The 13,804-nt window shown below is 40.6% G+C and overlaps 1 protein-coding gene across 10 annotated transcripts in view; it reads left to right on the plus strand.

The window, feature by feature from the left end:
* INPP4A (inositol polyphosphate-4-phosphatase type I A) overlaps positions 1 to 13,804 on the plus strand; it is a 131,397-nt gene that overhangs the window by 22,779 nt on the left and 94,814 nt on the right. For 3 of the 10 annotated variants that reach the window (XM_054056822.1, XM_054056803.1, XM_054056834.1), the window contains exon 1: positions 12,295 to 12,505. The exons of 1 other annotated variant lie outside the window; for it this stretch is intronic. The gene's annotated coding sequence lies outside the window, so the exon portion shown is untranslated. Of the gene's footprint in view, positions 1 to 12,294; positions 12,506 to 13,804 lie in introns of those variants that run through there. 6 more of the 10 variants (XM_009557933.2, XM_054056848.1, XM_054056851.1 and 3 more) reach the window with 4 other exon arrangements.

Raw genomic sequence — 13,804 nt, forward strand, 5'->3', positions numbered from 1 at the left:
CTCTGCCCCACGCACAGGTTAATACTACAAAGTCACTATGCTGAACAAAGCCTTAATTTTATTTGGTTCCTGGATTTAAAAATAAAATAATATCACATATTTCTGTGCTTAGGCCCTAGTCTGACAAAGTGAGGGGTTGGGTCTTATGCCTATTTCAATTAGCGTGTGCATTTTCATGTGAAAAGCAAGCTTTAGGGTCAGGAGTTCTTCACTTTCCCATGTCTCAAGATGCAGGCTGACAGGCTGAGCGAGTTGGGGTTCTTCAGCCTAAAGAAGAAAAGGCTAAAGAAGAGAAGGAAATCTTACAGTTGCCTTTCAGTACTTACAGAAAAGATAGGGACAGACTTTTTAGTAAGACCTGTTGTGACACAACAAGGGGTAATGGTTTTAAACCAAGGGAGAGCTTAACCAGCTGTTAGTGCCTTTAGGTTTGGGATACTCGGCTGAGACTGGAATACCGTAATACTGCTCTTTATCTGTCCACTTTCTCCCCATCTCCTCCACGGCTCTTTGTACTGTGAGAAAACTTAAGAGTAAGAGATTTCTGAGGAAAAAGAAGGATGAGCAGCCCCTGAAACTTCCAAGATGTGAAGAAGCAGTTCTGTTAGTTATCCCTTCCTCCTGTGTTTGTCATGCTTTCCCTCAAGAAGACCTTGTACATGGTAGTGCCTCCTTATAGTACAAAAAGCAGTGGGTGGACTTAAAGAGGACAATAAAAGGCGACTGCTTCAGGCAGCTGTTATGAATTTCACTTATCAATATCAGAATTGATAACAAACTATCATAAGGCATTTGAACTTTTCAGTACTGTGTTGTATTTTTCTGTGGATGTGTGGCTTCTGCAGTAGTAGAGGCCAAACCTGCCATGGTACCTTTACAGGCCTGCAGCTGGTACAGTAAAATATCCTGTGGAGGCTCTACATAGCAGTTTTTCTGGAGTGACTGATGTTTTTCTTGTCAGCTTTTCTGCCAGTGCTACACAATTCTGAAAACTGGTGCTAGAACCAGTGGGCAGTGCAACACTTGGAGAAAGCTGTAGTGACTATAAAGGGGTCACAAGCCAAAAGCCCAGGAGTTTCAGGAGTGTTTTCAGGATACTGCCCAAAACAGTATCCAAGCTCAACTTGTCATGTGTTTTGTGTAACTGAGCTGCAGATGTGCTCAGGGATTGTGGAGGATTCGCACAGCTCTGTGTTGCAGCATCAGTGGCCAAACCTTTGAGCATTGCTTAATGGCAGGCCAGGAGTTTCTGATTTGTGGTTCATGAAGTGATGGAAACTTGTATGATACTGCTTTCCCTTTGTTCATTATTGTTGCCTTTATTGCATTAAAGAGGCTAAGCAGACCTTAAATACTTCATGTTAAGTAGCACTTGCTTTAATGGGAGAGTTTGTTGCATGATGGTAAATGGTTAGTCCACTGGACAAGGAAGACTTGATTCAGAGAATGAGTTTTGAAGACTCTGATAGTAGAGGTGTATGGTTTAGCATCTTACTCAGGCTCCTGCCTGTCAGACTTGAACTTTGAGGCAATGATAAGTTCACACTGGAAAATGCCGTTGATCAAGATATGATCAGGACCTTTTTCCAGATTGAAAGCTGCAGAGGTCTGCGTGTTTCTTCAGACGTCTGTGTCAGTGGAAGAGGCTGTACTGCTGTGAATGAGCACAGTTAAATACAGCGAAGTCTAAACAGCCTTAAAACTCTTCTGCCTGTATTCAAAACGGGAGAGATAGCTGAAAAAAAGTTTGTTTGGTTGTTTTTTAGAGACTTGACAAATGTTGTTCTCCTTGCCAAATAATACCTTTATAAAGCTTTCCTGATGATATCTTCCCACCTTCTTTTGTCTCCTCTCTCACCCCTTTTTGTCACAGCTTCCCCAGGCATCTTGTTTTCTCATGTTTCCTTCTGTATGTCAGCCAGCCAGCTCGCTCTTGCAGCTCTCAAATGTGTACCCTTGTTTTTCTGAATCACTCGTCTCCTGAATCCATCTCCTGGGATCTTTCTCCATCATACTGTTAACTGTGCTTGTTTGACTTGCCCTGCCACGCTTTCCCCTAGGACGACTTGCTGTTCAGTTTTGCCATCACTTCTCTATTTCCTGTCCTCTAAACCAGCTCGCCCCATTAGCAAGCCACTGCAGTGCCATTAATTTCTCTCCTTTCCAGACCACATGCTAGGAGCTGCTCTCAGGTTGGTATATTAACTGGAACTTGTATCCTCTTGATGGTAACATCGATCTTTGCCTTGCTGAGAGTCTTGATGCCCCAGCTCTGACATTTCCTCTGTCTCTGTCTGTCATCTTCTAAAAACGTCTCGTACCTCACAGCCAGATTCTTCCCATCCATGTTCTATTTTGAGCTCTGCTTTTACTGGATAGTCTCCCTGTTTAACTTTAGCACTTAAGCCGCTGCAGCTTTTTTTTTTTTTTTTTATCTTCTGTAGAATTTTTTATTCATTGGTAGGCCTGATTGGGGCATAATAGCACCGGCAGACTTCATCCCCTCCGCAGTTTTAGAAGGAGATGTGAGTGCCTTCAGACAGTGATTCCTGACACCCAAGTTAGCACCTTAGCACCTGCTTAGCTTAGGTGCTCTAAATCGCCCTCTGCTTCTCTTGTTTCTGGGAGATCATAGTATTCAGTGCATTTTATGACTCTCCTGGATACTCTTGTTATTGCAGACTCTTCAGCCTACACATTGCATATAAAAGGAATGCATGGATTGTAGTTATTTTCAACTTGTTAAAGAGATCAGAGGCGTTACAGAGTTTTATTCCATGAATTTTGATTTATGTTCTTAAATATTGCTTTGCTTCTGGTTAGCAGGCTGCATCTATGGGAGGAAACAGTTGATCTGTTTCTTTAATGTAATTTTTGTAGTTCTCACTTTTCCTTTTCTTTCTTTTCTTTTTATCTCTTAATGTGAGATACTTCAGTGAGAAACTTAACTCCACACTATATGTATTTCCTCATTTTAGTACCTAAATTATGGGTTTTTAGCTGATAGTTACATGGAACCTTGGAGTACTGAAAAAGCTTCTCTTAAAAATAAACAAACCAAAAGAATACAAATAAGATACCAAAAATGTGTTGCTTTCCTGTGTGGAAACCTTTTTATGTGGGTTAAAAAATGATTATTTCCTTCTTGCTCCTTTATATAAGCTATAATTGCTACCAATTTAATGCAAAGTTTGTTACTATTTGTAAAAAGGCTCAGGCAGATCTCCATGATGGGTTTTGTGCCTGGAATCAATTATTTTTTGTGAGAAATATATGAGGGGAAACAGTGGGTAGAAGAAATATGCACCATTTCTATTTAAAAAAAAAAAGGCAGCTTGTACTGATTACCTGCTATCTAAATTATAGTCTACAAAAATAAACTTTAAGCACCTTTATATGAAGCTGACAAAGTATCAGGTCTTTTTGAAATAGTCTTTGACTAGTATTTGTGTAGTTTCAGCCTGTTATGTGAATTCCTAAAAAAGGCAGGCTGTTTAGAAACACTGCCTAAGAGATTCTGCCTGTACCTGACCCTTTTTCAGACCCACTGTAAAAAGAAAGATTACCATACTTTTGAAACTAGGATAGCTTTTACTTGTCTTCCTTTAATTTTGATGCATCCGTTTCCTTTTCCATCCTAACTGCAGCTGTTGCACTAAATTACAGCCTGTATTTTAAGAATCCTTCCAAAGTTATGGGTGTGGATCGTGTACTTTCCATTCTCTCCTGTGCCTGGATTAAAGCAACTCCAGCTCCATGCTGGTATTTGCCTTCGCTTATGATTTCTTCCCTGCATACTGTGCAGTAGTTAACCAAGCTGGAGATAGTTCAGTGGTTCTCAAGCAAAATGGTTGGTTCTGAGGGTATAAACGACTACTGTTTGTATTAGAGAATTTCTTACTCCGATTGTGTTGAGGAACTGATGTAGAAAAAGGCTCTGTCTTCTTTCTCTTTGCTCAGGTTGTTGTCTCCATTCAATCTTAATATAATGGGCAAAGATGAATAGTGTTCTATTTTAGATGCTCTTTCACAGAAGGTTATTAGAATTGTTTTTCCCAAGAGAAATTAACTGTGAACTAATGCTATTTTGGACTATACCAATCGATAAAGTATTTTTATACTACCTGTCTTTATGGCTCTTGCTGACTTATGCTTGTATTGGTGATCTTGTATTTATAGCCAGTTCTTTTCAGTATGTCTTCTTTACCTCTAAAATCATTTCATAAGTGTTTGAAACCCTCAGCTTACAAAAGTAGTTGTATTTTGAAGCTCACCTTTCTAGGAATGTTACTGTTATTTATTAAATTGTTCTTTATACAGTTCTATCATAGAATCATAGAATGGTTTGGGTTGGAAGGGACCCTTAAAGATCATCCAGTTCCACCCCACTGCTATGGGCAGGGACACGTCCCACTAGACCAGGCTGCTCGGGGTCCCATCAAACCTGGCCTTGAACACTTCCAGGAATGGGGAATCCACAACTTCCGTGGGCAACCTGCTCCAGTTCCTCACCACCCTACATTGATTAGAATCAACTTCACAAGATTTGAATAGGAGATAAATGGATATCTTCCTTCCAAAGCTAAACATTATCCCTAAATTAGGTACTAATACATTGAAAGAAAGCTTGTCCAATATTTAGTGCACTAATCAGAGCTCAAGATTGAGTTCCCAAGTCTCTTTGGATAATGTCAGGCAAGTAATGAATGAAATCATTACAAGCTAAGTGAGATGGACCCTAGAAACTTGTGCCTCTGAGCCTCAGACTCCACCTGCTTTATTCTTCCATTTGAAAAAAAAAAAAAAAAAGCCAAAACAGCTAAAGACAACCACCCACTCTTGACCCTCCCTCAAAAAGAAACTGAAAATTGATTATTTGCCTTACCAGTTTAGGCTGGTGGAACTGAACTGTAAACAAGAGGTTGTATATGAAGCTATGCATGTCACTTTTCTGCATAACTGGAACTGTGTGGTAACTTGGATGGATCTGTTCAATAACTGAATGAATGTACGACATACATTTGATGAGAAACTGAGTGGATGAAGGCTGTTCCTAGAATCATAGTATATGGTTGTAAAAAAATTACTTTAAAGTAGCATAGTTATCGTTGTTTTACATTTAATCATCATTCCTTAATACTATTCATCCTTCCTTAATACACACACACAAACATTATTAGAGAACGTCGAGGAGACTCTAATAATGTATTAAACTTGGTAATCAAATGATGCAATGACCTCAGTTATTATCTGCCCAGTCTAATTCCTTATAAATCCAAGGACTCAGTCTTTTCCCAAAACATCATATGATACAAACATCTGTAACTTTTACTATCCCTTGAGTCCTCAAGACATCCCAAGTGATGAAGCCTTTTACCATACTAGGAAGTGAAAATAATCTAGAAATATATATAGCAATATATCAATGCATACCTCTGGGTTATACTTAAACAAATGAAACTGATTAAAAAATCCCAAAGCAACCACTCTCAGCCCTGATATACCCTGTTTTTTCAATACATACATGGAAAAAGACATTGTAGCAGATGAAGTGTCAACAAATGATGCACAGGATCTGCTTGGGGAAGTCTGCATTTTCATCTACCTGAAGAAAAAAAAATTGTTTAATAAGGAGATTCTGAACCTTTTCTTACTTTTTTTTTTTTTTGAGAGGGGGGGAGGGTTGCCTTCTCTTATTATCTCTGTAGATTTGCTGGTTTGTATTTGACTGTTCTTAGAATAAGACACGTAGCCTTTGACATGAAGATTTTTTGAAACCACATTAAAACACTGAGGGGCTACTTTTTGTGAGCTTTTTCCATGGCCTAATTTTTGGAAAAATCCCAGCTGATCTGAAGTCAATTAAGTCCTGAATGTCAAAATTAATATTAATCATGACAGAAACACTTTCATTATCAACACTATTTTTAATAAGCTTTTCCACCTCAGGCTCACAGTGGTCTGAATTCTGATACACAATCCAACGTGTACAGTGCCCTTTGAGTGACCCTGCTGATGTTTGGGGGCATCAATCTAGGGAATAATTTACGGCACACCACAAATAAAGGTTGGATTCACAAACAGCAACTTAAAATCTATGAACTTACAAATTACTCTTCCTGGTTGGATTGCTACATAAATTATTTTGAGAGGAGAAATAAGGAATTTTGAGGAAGAAGAATAAATAGTTTTAACTGTGGCTTTTCTTTTTATTAGATCTGTTACTGGTCAACATACATTTGGGGGCCCCCTTAGCTTTTTGTGAAGTGTTGTGTTACACTCTACTTACTAACAACAGGACTGCTCTGTAGGAAGTTCCTTCTTACTAATGAGGAATGTATCAGAAGATGATATCCCTGTTGAAATAGGGGCTGGTTAACTTGCAAAGGAGTAGAGGTGAGTTGAGAAGACAAACCGAAGCATTAGAAATATGTTGTGCAAACACAGAAATCTTGTATTGCAGCTGCTCTTTCTTCATGTAGATGAGGAGGAGTAAATCTTCTAAGAAATGTTGCAGAACAGTCATCAAAATTACCCAGCTTTACATTCAGTTTTACTGTTTTTTTTAATTTAATTTACCCAGTGCAGCAGATGGTAGTGAGAAGACAATAAGTTTTCCATCGACTTTCTCCAGCATTGACAATTGTTCTTCCTGAAGCATTTGAAGGACCTGCCCATCAGGACCTGCTGGTCACGGGGACCAGCATGAGATCTGTGAGTCCTGTATTGTGAAGACAACAGGAAAAACTTTACTCAGTAAATTTATGGAGTGCACTCAGTAAGCAAAACAAGTGAATGTAAACAATTCACACCAGACTGTTGCATTTTGCTAGACACTGCATGGAACCATGATGTTTAAGTCATGCAGTAACATATGCTGTCCTCAAAATGAGTTTATGCCTACATTTGGGTGTCTCTTTTGTTAGGATTCACAGATCATTATTCAATTGGAATTATTGCATGAGTACAGAAAATGGGGCACACTGGTCTGAAACAGAGGTAGTTGTGCATTGTAGGGAAAAATAAGATTGTTTGGAATCAGAAGTTTGTGTCTGTCTTGCTTCAAAAAAAACCCCATAGTATTCTTGGAAGCCTGGAGAGACCAGATGTTTTCTGACATGCTTCCTTTGGTATCCAAAGTGATATCTACGGCATCTATATAAGATTTAAGATTACAGTTGCTTCTGCACTTGCACTGTGCAGTTTGTTAGGAAAAAGCAGTGCTCTGAATATAAGGGGAATCAGATTGGGCACACAGTAATTGCAGATGGTGCATCACTTGATTATCAGGTTTAATGTATCATTAGAATCTTGCTGACCTTTAATATCAGCGCAAAACACAGGCAGATGTTGTCATTAAAGAGCAGAAGAGAATAGATATGAGCAGGCCAGCTGCCAAAAGGTTAGCTGACGCTATGCTGACATCAAGTGCAATCTGGGGAGTCCTTCTTATCCAAACAAGCCTTCGTATGCAGCAAATATATCTGTGTCTGTATACACACGAGCCACTGCAGTGTCTGTAAGCTACTCTCGCATCTGGTCAGTACATCTTTGTTGCTATGGGATATATTTCTCTTGTTTTGTCTCATCTTAGTCTCTCAGAGTCTCTTGTGTCATCTGCTGAGAACAGACCATAAGGAGGAAATAGGCATTTAGGTCGTCTGTGCATTTTCACTAGATGTGCAGAAGTACTTCTCTCTGAGATCTGCATGTGGTGTGTTACAGGCAACATTCAACTTTTTAGTCTCTTTCCAGTGTAGGATATATAGCTTTGGAGAAATAAAAAATATATTTTACTCTAGCAGCTACTTGAGGAGGTGATGTCTGTGAAGAGACAGACTTGTGTGGTGGGCTAGATAAGATTGTCCACAGGCTCTTGCTTTGCTAACTGCTTTGTAGGGATGAGTTTAAGATGCTACTGAGACATTGATGGATGATGTAGTGATGGTAAAAAGTTCAACCGCTGCAGTGTGTCCTGTTATTTGTCTTCAAAAGCCTCGAGATAAATGTGATGAATAAGTGTATCTTCTTCCCTCCTCCCATACTCAGTCGCTAGAGCTCTGCTTTCGTGTGTGGCTTCCTCTGTCCGTTGTCTGTGCAGGATAAAGGTTCTGGTGCTGATGCTTTCCTAGCAGGAGTTTTAATTTTCCTGACAAGCAAACAGCGCTTTTGTCCTAAGCGTATCAAAATACTCCTGAGATGCACTGATAAAGAAAATCTGGTGGTCTGGTGAGCAAGATCTAGTTTCTGCATTTGGCTTTGTTGTGGACATGGGGAGCAACCTTGGTAAAGTCAGGTAGCTGCGCTTTGTAAGATGATGCAAAAACCCTTCCCTTCTCAACTTTTTGCCAGTAGGTCTTTTCAAAATGCATGGTCCTTCTGCAGTGGGTCTCTTCTACTTTACATGTGCATAGTGCTTACCTCCAAGTGTGGCAGCTCGCTGGTGAGGGCATTTGGAAAGTACTGAAATGCCTATTACCACAATAAAGGAAGTGTCAGCCTGTACTGAAAACAATCTTCGCTTTTCTTCTCAAAAACACGTGACAGTGCTCCTCAAAAATGTTAGTATCTCTGAACTTCTGCCTTTTCACAGGGCTCAGAAAAACAAGGCTACAAAATGTCAGGTTGCAGCAGAGTATGCAGCTGATGGAAAGATAACTGGAAGGCTAGGAGGGTGAGAGGGGAAGGTGGAGGGGGGGCATCACTTTGGGTAGTGGCAGTGGTTTTCAGTGTGCTTCTGTTACTCTGTTGCATTGGGAGACAGGTCTATCCTTGAAGAAAATGAATGGGTTTTTTTTTTGTTTGTTTGTTTGTTTGTTTGTTTGTTTTCCCCTGGGACAGTATAGCTAAAAAGAATAAAGGCTGAAGAACAGGAGTAGAGGTCCGTGTTCTCGGTAAGGACAAACTGGCTGTAGACTGAGCTTTTGTGAGAAAGCATCTTAATATGGAATCTGACAACCTGGAAGAGGCTGTGGGAAACCATTTCCACCACCACTGCCGTAATGAAGACTTTAAAAAAAAAAATCCCAAATAAACAAATTCCCAGAGACAGGGAGATGAGGAGAAGGGATGAGTTTCTTCAGCTTAGCATGTTCTCGGGTACCATGTTGAAAAAGTACTATAGAAAAGCCTTTGCTTTCTTGTTTCCTAAAGGAGAAAAAGGAAAAACTATTACCTCTAATCCTTAAAGAGTGTGCAATAGTCTACACTGCCTTTTAATACACAATCTTTTGCAGCAGTGTTTAGTTTCGCAGGCTGTACTAAATTCCTTTTCAAGATTTTATCCACATCTGTGTAAGGTTTTGGGGTTTTGTCTCTTCTAGGGTATGAAGCTTCAGGTTTTCCTACTTTTAGTCCCATGATCCAAACCCTTTCTGCTGCAGAAAGTCCAGCTAAGGAGACCGATATGTTAGGCAATGCAGAACTGCTGCCTAGAACAGCTAGCTTGCTTCTGATATGTATATGGGGTCATTTGCAGCTGGGACAAATATGTGCATTTCATATAACGCATGCTCGATCTTGGTGTGTTTTATCTCTCTGAGGCCTCTAACAGCTCCTTCCTTTGAGTCATCTTTGATCCAAATCTATGCTTTTAAGTGGACAGTTGCACTAAATCGAATGTAGGTATACAATTGCATGCCATGCATTTAAAACCAGACCAACAAAAAGCACCAGAACCACTCCCCTCTGAAAACCCCCAGAGCCTCCAGACGTTTGAAGTACCTTCCAGTTTTGTCTTCAGTTTTGTCTTCTTCTCTGCCTGTGCCATTTGAATTGTGGCCTTGCTGTGAGTTTTCCTGTTTAAAATCTCAAGGATCTTGGTTTGGTTTTTTTTGTTGCCGTTGCTTTCCCTCTTCCCTACCTCTCCCCTCTTCCAGACCCTCCCCATACTAGATGCACTGTGGATTTTAGCATTCTTTTGCCTATTCAACTATTTAAGACATAAAAATAAAGCCTTGGAAGCTTGACAAGAGCAAAGGTTTACTGCCATCAGAAAATTGGGGGAAAGTATGAGATTTGAGAGAAGCTTTTCCAAGGGTGGTTTTCGGGGGAAGAGTTTAGTTCAGTGTATCTTCACGGACACTGGCTATTCTTTATCCCCCTTGTTTATGTTATCTCCATGACTATGTTTCAAGGATTGTTTTGCTCGATTTGATTCCTGCTCATCTCTTGCTCCTTGCCAGATCAGTGTTCTTGGCTGCTTTGAGATACATGGAGAGAATAAACATTCTCCATCAATAGTACGAAGTGTGTTTGGCTTTACTAATAACCCAGTACAGTACTCAACAGTGCTGTTGCACATACTTGGATTGGATGAGTGGATTTAACCTTTCAATTCATTGGGCTTTGCAAAAGAAGGAGTTCTTTAAAAATACAAAAACCGCAGAATCATGAAAGTCATACATTGGTATTAGCTCTTCCATAAGTAATCTCAATACAAATCTGTTTATATGGGTGATAGCCAGCTGGACGTTTGCTAAGTATGAGGAAAGATGTTCTGCTGTAAATGCTTTGACATAAACCAAGTGCCTTTTTTCCAGACTATCTGGGATGTTTGCATGAATGACTGTTAAGCAGGTCAACATGTTTTAATGACATCGTTTCTTGCGCCAGCAGCTTCTTTTGACAATACTCTCTTGATTCATCCCACCATGACTTGTTTCCATGTGGCTGACCTGCTGGCTCAGTAGGACAAGGCTTCATCTGCCTTCATCTGCAGGCTGGATGTACTCAACACTGTAACTGCGTAGTGTAATATGCCTTTCAGAAATAAAGTGTAATCTGTACAGCAGTGCATATCAACACTGTCTAGCAATAAGTGCCTAACTAGCTTCATGATGCATGCTCTCCGTTGTATGCGGTGGGGAGTCTGGCAGGCCTGGGAAATAAATAGATGATCAAGTTGCTTCTTTGACTATGGTGATCAGTGCCTAGTGAGGTGAATAGCTGTGGGAAGGCTGCCCGAATTCAACTCTAAACCCACTGCCCCTGTCTATAATGCAGCTGTTAAGCTGCCGGGCACATAAGGTTTCTGCTTGCGTGCATCCCATTCCTCTAGTTCTTTTATCTCACTTCATTTGACACCAAATTTGTCTTCCCCAGAGAACTTAATGAAATCAGAGACACTTTGCTATAGGCTAGTGATGGATAAATGGATGCTGCCCTAACTCAGTACTTTGTTTTAGAATCATTCTTGGGATATTTGAGTTTTTCCCCTAATCTTTGTGAGAAGCATGAGTCCACAGATATGCCATAGTAGTGCACTGTCTGGCACACCACAGTACTGACCTGGCTGGCAGAGCAACCTTTTGCATTCAAGATAATATAATTTTGCATTCAAGATAATATAATTCAAGATAGTTTGGGTCAGAAGGGACCTTAAACATCATCCAGTTCCAACCTCCCGCCATGGGCAGGTACACCTCCCACTAGATCAGGCTGCCCAAGGCCCCATCCAACCTGGCCTTGAACACCTCCAGGGATGGGGCAGCCACAACTTTCGTGGGCAACCTGTGCCAGTGCCTCACCACTCTTGTAGTGAAGAATTTCTTTCTTATGTGTAGTCTAAATCTGCCCCTCTCCAGTTTATACCCATTCCTTCTTGTCCTACCACTACAAGCCTTTGTAATCAGTCCCTCTCCAGCTTTCCTGTAGGCCTCCTTCAGATACTGGAAGGTCGCTATTAGGTCTCCTCAGAGCCTTCTCTTCTCCAGGCTGAACAAGCCCAACTCTCTCAGCCTGCCCTCGTATGGGAGGTGCTCCAGCCCTCCAATCATCCTTGTAGCCCTCCTCTGGACTTGTTCCAACAGCTCCATATCCTTCTTATGTTGAGGATTCCAGAACTGGACACAGTATTCCAGATGAAGTCTCACAAGAGAGGAATAGAGGGGCAGGATCTCCTCCCTCGCTCTGCTGGCCACACTTCTTTTGATACAGCCCAGGATACGGTTGGCTTTCTGGGCTGCGAGTGCACATTGCTGGCTCACGTTGAGTTTCTCATCAACCAGCACCCCCAGGTCCTTCTCTGCAGGGCTGCTCTCAATCACATCATCCCCCATCCTGCATAAATATATTTACAGTGAAGAAAGAACCAGAATTGCCATCCTGGAATAAAATAAAAAACCCAAACAACATTATGTACAGGATGAAATCAAACTTGCTGCTGAGAGAAAAAGCTAGAGCAGCCTGCAGGCGTACACAGATGCTGAGCGTGTGTGTGTGTGTGCCTGGGCAACACAGAGCGGGAGTCAGCAAGAGGAAGCCTTGAAACTTAAACTCCTCCTGCAGCTCTGCATCTGCTCTGAGTCACTGTATGACTCACACTGACAGTGTTCACGTTTGCTAGCGTTCAGATGGAGCAGCTCTGGCAACAGAAGAAGCAGGTTAGATTATTGATTACCTGCTGCAGCAGGCGGTTGCGCCAAGATTTTTTTTTACTGGCACAGATGAAACAGAGGAGGCTTTACTGAGCACCATTGCTGTTATTATTATCGTTTTTCTTAAGGTAAGAATTCCTGTTATTTACTGGAGTAAGATATGAAAGGGAATTTAGAGCTTGTGAAGGCTGAGTCTCTTTCTGCTGCTGCTTATTCTCAGAGGATGCTGGTCTTTGGAGCTGTGTTACCGCAAAGCTTTGTCTCAACTGTTTGCTGTGCCATATGGAGAATCGTATGGCTAACGGGCAGTGCATGTCCTGGGAAATAAAATAACTATCTTCACATTCATTGATGTTATGTAAGGCATGGCAGCCATGTTAAGGACAGAAGACCTCTTTCGAAGAAATAGAGCTGCCAGACGGTAGGGCAAGGAAAACAACTAATTTTTAAGCAGCACTCTGCTCTTTGAAGCGTGCTGCAGTTCTGAATTCACTGACTTCTGAATTTCGCTGTTCATAAAATGAAAAACAGTGGCATGAGTAATAGCAAAATAATTGTTTACCTTTAGAATCACAGTGGTGTTTTGCCTTCAGCATTCAGGGTGGGAGTGTGCGCATGCTGTGTTCTGTGCAGTGCCTGGATATAAACAGTTTCTTCAAATAGTTTTAAATGATACTTCTAGATATTGGAGTGATTTTCATTTTGTACCACTGAAAGCCCATATATATATATATATATATACACACACATATATATATATGTGTGTGTGTGTGTGTGTGTGTGTGTATGTATCTATGTCCTGTTCTCACTATTGGTTATATCCAAAAAGTGGGACACATTCTAGTGAGTGTTGACTTATGTAGAGTTGGTAAAATAGTTTTGTGTAGTGGCTTTACTGCTATTTTATTTACTCTGGTGCTGTATTTATAATGTAGCCTAGACTGGTACCACTGATTATGCTCACGTGGAGTCCACTGCATCCTGACCCTTTGCTGTACTCTCTGCAAGAGATTTTCTAAGTTAGGGAATCTTTGGTTTCAATCTGCATTAATGAATTTATCCTGTTCTTTTTCATTTATTTTGTATTTGCAAGACAGTGTTCTTTTGAGGTGTATCTTACAGTGAGGTTGGCAGCTGCTCTTAATAACAAGGGAGTGTGGTCACTCCCGTGTATTATTTTCAGAATGAGAGAATGAGGATATTTTCAAAATGGATCATTTACTCTATTACTTTCAGCTCCTTGAGACTATCACTCATTTCCCTGTAGAATTTGCACAAAAATGACTGCTGCCTTCTCCTTTCAAAGAAATATGGTACTGTAGTAAAGTCATTTAAATATGACAATATGCTTTATGTTCTTCTATTTGCTAATTTATGACATTTGCTGATGCACAGTGTTTTTATTGCTATGAATTAACTAGATTTGG

Source organism: Cuculus canorus, chromosome 1 (assembly GCF_017976375.1).
Source record: "Cuculus canorus isolate bCucCan1 chromosome 1, bCucCan1.pri, whole genome shotgun sequence".
Taxonomy (NCBI): Eukaryota; Metazoa; Chordata; class Aves; order Cuculiformes; family Cuculidae; genus Cuculus; species Cuculus canorus.